Here is a 6,985-nt window from a genome sequence, read left to right as displayed (position 1 = left end):
AAAGGTACTACTCTTATAAGTTGTTTGAGTATCTTAGCATCCACATTGTGTTCTTTCTCCATTTATATTAAAATCAAAGTTTTTGCTTTATGTTTTAATTATTCAAGTACTATTTGAATATTTGAGTCATCCACGATGCAACAATTCAGAGATATAAAATACAGGGCAAAAGTTGAGGTAAGGACTCCTTTTATTTTCCCTCATTTACTCCCCCACCCCCACCCCCATCATTTTGCATGGACACTTTTCTATGCTCCCTAATTGCTTTTTCTTTTTCTATAAATGGACTATATATATTGTTCTGTGTCTTCTTGTTTTTTAACTTCATGATATGGCTTAGAGGTCACTCCAATTGCATATGTGTCCTCACATTTTTAACTATTCATGACATACTATAGTATAAATAGATCATATTTATCTAAATTTGGGCTTCCTAGGTGGTGCTAGTGGTAAATTAGCAGGCTAGTGCCTGCCAATGCAGAAGACATAAGAGACACAGGTTTGATCCCTGGGTGGGGAAGATGCCCTGGAGGAGGAAATGGCAACCCACTCAGTATTCTTGCCTGGAGAATCCCACGGTCAGAGGAGGCTGGTGGGCTACCGTCCATAGGGTCACAAAGAGTCGGACACGACTGAAGTGACTCGGCTTGCATGCATCTAACCTTAGTTCTGTTGCCAGACATTTAGGTTGCCTTCAGTTTTTCATTGTTAGAAATACATGCCTTTCAACCTTAACCTTTGTGCACATTGTTTTTATATTTTTAGGACCTTATATGCAGAATGACTGAGTCAACGACTGGACATTTTAAGCTTAGGAAAGCCTTCATCAACTTACATTTCAACCAGCAGTTAAAGAGAGAGCTTGTTTTCCCACATCTTTACCATACATAGTATTACCAGTCTGTAAACACTTGTTTTAATATAAGAGTAAGTCATTTGTGTAAAGGAAGCCAGACATTAAAGACAATATACTTTAACAATGGTGTTAGAAATCAGGATAAGTGGTTAACTGGTGAAGAAGAGGAATTGACTAGAAAGGGGCATTAGGGACTTCAGCGTTCTGGGAATGTTCTAAAACCTTAACCTGATGTGATTATATGGGTGTTTACAAATGTAAAAATTCATCAAGTGGTACACTTATGAATCATGCACTTTACCATATCTATATTTTTAAACAGAGAGTCTTTTAAATTAATTAATTTATGTATTCATTTGGCCGCACCGGGTCTTAGTTGCAGCACACAGGATCTTTAGTTGTGGCATGCAAACTCTTGGTTGTAGCATGTGAGTTCTAGTTTCCTGATCAGAGCTAAAACCCCTGCTCCATGCATTGGGAATATTGTGTCTTAGCCACTGGACCACCAGGGAAGCCCCTATCATGTCTATACCATAAAAAATATTTTTTAAATCACTTTATTTTATATTTTATTATGAAAATTTCAAACATACAGGAAAGTAGAAAAAACAATATATTACATATCATCTCAATTCGACAATTGTGAATGTTTTCCCATATTTGGCGTATATATACATATCTGTGTTTGTATGTGTGTAAGACATCAGGACCTATTACACTTGATTTCTTCAGTATGTACTTCCAAAATAGAAAAGCATTCTCTCCTACATACCACAATACCGTTATTATACCCAACACAATTAACAATAATTCCCTAAATTCGTATCATTCCCATTTCACATTTCCTCACTTGTTCATAGAATATTTTTATCTCTGTTTGTTTATTGCTTGTTAAAATAAGATCCATTAAATGACAAGGTATTGCATTTGGTTGTTAAATTTTAAAGTATTTTCAGATCTAGGCAGGAAGTTCTTAAAGTAGGTGTCCCTGTATACAATTCAAAGGGTTCATGAACTTGGATGGGGGAAAAAAATACATCTTTATTTTCATCAAATTCAAAGTGAAATTTAGTATTTCCTTTCATGATAAATTGGGAAGATCCCCTGGAGAAGGAAATGGCAATCCACTCCAGTACTCTTGCCTGGAAAATCCCATGGACAGAGGAGCCTGGTGGGCTACAGTCTGTGGGGTCTCAAACAGTCAGACACGACTGAGTGACTTCACTTTCATGATAAATGAAGATAACAAAACTGATAATATCACTAGCACCTGTGGCTTTGTCACAATAAAAATGAGATGTTTTGTATCACTTGAGTTCTTGCGTATATTTCAGAAATACTATTTAGTCATCATTACTTTGAAATTACTGTAATTATTAGACCTGTTTCTAGATCATATTTGTTGTTCAGTCACTAAGTTGTGTCGGACTTTCAGCAACACCATGGTCTGTAGCCCACCAGGCTCCCCTGTCCATGTGGGCTTTCCAGGCAAGAATACTAGAGTGTGTTGCCATTTCCTTCTCCAGGGGGTCTTCCTGACCCAGGAACCTAACCTACATGTCCTGCATTGGCAGGCAGATTCTTTAGCACTGAGCCACCAAAATGAAGCATGTACCTTACTATAGCATATTTTAAAATATTTTCATAACTGTACATGAGTGTCAGGACTTCTCTGGTGGCTCAGTGGTAAAGAATCCACCTGCCAATGCAGGAGATGTAGGTTAGATCCCTGGATCAGGAAGATCCCCTAGAGAATGAAATGGCAACCCACTCCAATATTCTTATGTGGAAAATCCTATGGATCGAGGAACCTGGAGGGCTACAGTCCATGGGGTGGCAAAGAGTTGGACACCACTCAGCAACTAAGCAAGAATAACAACAATTTCAATATAATTGTTTTTCTTTATAATCCTATGTTTTTATATTTTATACATTTAAAAGCATTCTGGAAAAACAGTTCACTGGCTTCACTGGACTGCCACGGGAGTGAGAGGGGAGCCCTTGACACAAAAAACAGTCCATCCACACACATATACTTTATTATTTGTGGTTCATGACATTTGCCTTTTGAAGAAACTGATTCTTTTGAATGTCTGACAATCTGCATTTGTCTGTTTATTCATGGGGTTACTGAACTCATTTCACTTTTCCTATATTTCCTATAAACTTAAGTCACATCTAAAGACTCAATTAGATCTAAGTTGAGAGTTTTTGACAAGAACAATTTATAGGTGATGCTCTGCACTTGTCATTGCAACATATCAGGAGGTACATGATGTCTGGTTTTCTCATTAGTGATGCTAAATTTGATCACTGGGCTAAGGAGGTTAAGATACTTTCATTTTTGCATAATGAGACAGTATGTAAATGAATAGAAATTTAAAACTATAAACAAGAGTAAAGGGAACTGTACAATGAACCCTGGCATACTCCTCTCTGAGCCTCCATCAGATCAGATCAGTCGCTCAATCGTGTCTGACTCTTTGCGACCCCACGAATCACAGCACGCCAGGCCTCCCTGTCCATCACCAGCTCCCGGAGTTCACTGAGACTCACATCCATCGATTCAGTGATGCCATCCAGCCATCTCATAGCTATTAACATATGGCCAATCTTGTGTCTTTGGTACCCAATTATTCCACCCCTAGCAAAATACACACAAATTCCAAATATCATGTCTATTTCATTCCTAAACAAGTAAGTACATATCTCTAAAAAATAAGGGCTTTTCAAAAAACACAATAATACCATTATTGCATTTAAAAATAGCTCCTTAATATCTTCAATTATCCAGTCAGTGTTCAGATTCCCAGCATTGTCTCATGTGATCTTCTGATTCTATTGTGTATGTCAGATTATAATCTTATGACTGGTTGGTTCAAATCAGGATCCAAACACAGTCCATGCATTTCATTTGATTGAATTCATTCTATCTCTCTCTTCTTCTTGCCATTTACTTGTTGAAGAAACTGGACCACTGAGAATTAGCACAGTTTCTTAAAATGATTTATTTATTGAATAATTAAATATAAAGTCTCCAAGTATTCCATGGGAGAATAAAATGTGTTTAATTTAGTATATCTTTGAAAACATTCTTTTGGTACAAACTGTTATAAATCATTAGCCAACATAATGAATCACCAGTCAACAATAAGAAAATATTGTTTGAGACTGCAGTCATTTCTAAATGCTACTTCTGATGGAGCTGTGATCATAATGTCCTCACTTGAGCTGAATGTAGGTCCACATCCAAACCATTGTTTCCCTACAGCTTTGGAAATTAAGGGAAATGAAGATGATGACAACTACTTAATACAAGGTATACCGAAATAAATTTAAAATCAAAATCACCTCCCGAAAGAACAATGATCATGTTAGTTTCCTGGGGCCATCATAACAAAATACCACAAACTGGATGGTTAAACACAAAATGTGGCCTCACAGTTCTGGAGGCTAGAAATCCAGGATCAAGGTGCTGGTAGGTTTGGTTCTTTCTGAGGGCCCTGAGGGAGAATCTGTCTCAGGATTTTCCCCTAGCTTTTAGTTGTCCGCCGGCAAATTTTGGCATCCCTTGGCTTATAAACGAATCACCCTGATCTCTGCCTTTATTTCACATGGCATTCTCCCATGTGTCTAGGTGTGCATTTCTGTGTGCATGGGGTGTCCATATTTCCCCCTTTTATAAAGACATCAGTCAAATTGGATTAAAAATGCAATCTACTCTGATATGACCTCATAACTAATTACATCTGTAACAACCCTATTTTCAAATAAGGTCACATTCTGAAGTCCTAGGGGTTAAAACTCCAGCATATGACTATCAGGAGGACTCAAATTCAACCCATAACAATGATCTTTAATTTAAAAAATGGATGTATATTTAAAAGTAAATATATCTTCATTGACTTCTTCATCAATTTACTAGCTTGCTTTTTCTCTGGCCGAGTTGCCTTTTTAAAAATTCTACTTCACCTACCATCACCTAGAGATTAATATTCCTTTGTAACAACAGAAGTATTTAGGGATCTTCATTTTTTATTGTGAAATTTTCCATGTGTTTCTTCCAAAGCCTGAAACTGTATCTTGAATTAATGATTATAACATATGGTCAGTGTGGAGAATGTTTGAGAATTGCAGGGAATACAGAAAATATTTAAGACAAGAAAAGAATTTTCATTTGTGAACATAAAAGCAAAGTTTTGACCTAAGGAATTGAGTTCTTTTAGGGAAACATACTAATGAAAAGATAATTACTTGCTTTGAAGGTTTGGTTTTTTTTTTTTTGAGTTATAGTTTATTTACAGTGTTGTGTTAATTTCTGCTATACAACAAATTGATTCAGTTATACATACATATACATGTATATACACACACATGTATGTACACATACTTCCCTTGTGGCTCAGATGGTAAAGAATCTTCCTGCAATGCAGGATCCCTGGGTCAGGAAGATCCCCTGGAGAAGGAAATGGCAACCCACTCCAGTATTCTTTTCTGCCTGGAGAATTCCATGGACAAAGGAGCCTGGTGCCTCAGTTCATGGGGTTGCAAAGAGTCTGACTGAGCGACTATCACTCAGCACTCAAACAGACACATATATTTACCTTCTTTTTTTACTATTTTCCATTATGGTTTATCACAGGATATTAAATGAAATATGAGACTCCAAAATTGCTGCAGTTTGGATCACTAACTTAGGAAAAAAAGGATTAAGTCCTGTGTCCGTCCGCAATAGCTACCTGATTAACTAATCACTAAAACAATCTTACAGTGGTTTAAGTGAAGCCCCTCAGTTGTGTCTGACTGTTTGCAACCCCATGGACTGTAGCCTACCAGTAATGGAGTGGGTTGCCATTTCCTTCTCCAGAGGATCTTCCCAACCCAGGGATCAAACCCAGGTCTCACACATTGCCGGCAGGCGCTTTACCATCTGAGCCACCAGAGAGGCCACAGTGGTTTAAATAGCCCATAAAAACCACAAGCCCTTCCCATACGCCAAAGTAAATTAATTTACTTAGAGGAATTCAAGGATATGAAATGAATATGCATAGGAAACCCTGTGAATCAAAGCTGATATCCAAACTAATTTTCGCGTATGGCAGAGCATAAAGTAAAAACTATGCATTTCAAACATCTTGACAGAGATCACTTCAACCCTACAATTTCATTAATTTTTCATGTCCTCTATCTCTTAACCTTTGGCATTCCACTGCCTTTCAAATAGACCACTCAGTAACAAATACTTCTCTACACATATACTCTTTAACTGTGTATTTATAATCTGAAATTGTTTTCTAGTTTTAATGTTTCCTTTTTAAACTTGTTCAGTTTTAGTAGTTTTTAATGTATTGTTTGAAAACAAGAACTTTTGGTTTGAGGTCACTTTTTAGAGATGGTGAGAACTGATATCACGTTGGAAAGACATCATAAAGCAACCGCCCAACGTGGGGCTCGAACCCACGACCCTGGGATTAAGAGTCCCATGCTCTACCGACTGAGCTAGCCGGGCAGTTGATGATCTCTCTGTTTCTTAGGTCCTTTCAAAAATATCAAGATTATTTTAACCTGTTTTAAGACTTGCATGTAAATTTTTTCTCATAATTTTTTCGGTAAAGTTTTCTTTTTTTTTCTTTTTTAACTACTCTCAAAACTGTGTTTCATTTCTGATTGTGTGCATGGAAACTTATACTATTTTAAAAAGTATATAAACGGCCCTCTAGCGGTGAGCGATGAAGGGGACTGATGCAAACGACCCCGAAGCGGAAGTGAGCGTAGGGTGCCTGCTGTTTATCCCGGAGATCTCTGCTGGCAGAGCGCTCACCCCTGCAGCTCCGGGGACCCAGAACGTCCTCGACACCTCCGTGGCCAGACACAACATCTGGCTCGGAGGAACGTCCTGCGTACCTTCCAGTGAAAATCAGAATACAAAGCACAGCTGTAGAGCGGGCTGGCCTCTCACGGCCCCCGGTGGCTTTGAGGTATCTGGCACTTTTCTGTGGCGCGAAGGTGGTTCAACAAAATAATAGACGGTATAAAAGCTAACGTAGTCTCAGAAATTAACTGAATTAGTTATGGCGTTTGCTCACACACAGCTAAAAGGTGAAAACATTTGTCTTTCAGTATGATAGC

At 37.9% G+C, this 6,985-nt stretch overlaps 1 non-coding gene across 1 annotated transcript; it reads right to left on the bottom strand.

Moving 5' to 3' along the window:
• Window positions 1-6,292: 6,292 nt before the first annotated feature.
• TRNAK-CUU (transfer RNA lysine (anticodon CUU)) lies at window positions 6,293-6,365 on the bottom strand. Its single transcript has one exon. It is a non-coding gene; the product is annotated as a tRNA-Lys (tRNA).
• Window positions 6,366-6,985: the final 620 nt, after the last annotated feature.

The sequence above is a fragment of the Bos grunniens genome, chromosome 21 (genome assembly GCF_055505025.1).
Source record: "Bos grunniens cultivar Pamir isolate PY7600 chromosome 21, Bosgru_T2T1.0, whole genome shotgun sequence".
NCBI classification, from domain to species: domain Eukaryota; kingdom Metazoa; phylum Chordata; class Mammalia; order Artiodactyla; family Bovidae; genus Bos; species Bos grunniens.
Note: the sequence above shows the minus strand (reverse complement) of the source record. Positions and strands in the feature narration are given on the sequence as shown.